Genomic DNA, 613 nt, shown 5'->3' with positions numbered 1-613 from the left:
CAACCCTCACAATCAGTCCTGATAACAATTATTCACTATTGTACCACAAGAGTCCTATCCCCATCTCCATTCATCAGCTCTATCCAGACAGATTGGATACTACTCAGTGGAGATTGACCTTCCTCCATGCCCTTTGGATCTAGGCTCTTTCTTGAAAGCTTGTAAGCCAGTCACTTCTTGCCTTTGTAACCCCCTTTGCCTGTTGCCCATCCCTGTTGACCCTGTGTACCGATGGGGTGGGAATGATCCTCGCTATAAAGACTTGTTCCCTATTTTGAGCTACTGCATCCATAGGTGTCAGTCAAATTCATCAAATTGTATCAGAATACTCTTTTTTACCTCTTCTTTCTTCTTCTAGTTGAGTTCTGATCATCCAGTCATTGAAGCCAGGTCAAGTGGGTATTATGTGAAAGTGTGGGTGTTCTTATGCATATGCCCTCACTTCTTATCAGCTGGATGCTTCACTCCACACTCTAGTCTTCTGTGGCTATGTCACTGACTCTGGGCCCAAGAGTCCCCAGGTCTTGGATACTGCTAGCCAACCAGGTCTCCACCCAGGTTCACAGGAGTCCATTGAACATGGTTGGACTTAGCTCACAGGCTCATTACTGTG

Source organism: Chrysochloris asiatica, unplaced genomic scaffold, assembly GCF_000296735.1.
Source record: "Chrysochloris asiatica unplaced genomic scaffold, ChrAsi1.0 scaffold00043, whole genome shotgun sequence".
NCBI lineage: Eukaryota > Metazoa > Chordata > Mammalia > Afrosoricida > Chrysochloridae > Chrysochloris > Chrysochloris asiatica.
The sequence above is the reverse complement of the archived record's forward strand: the minus strand, read 5'-3'. Positions refer to the sequence as shown.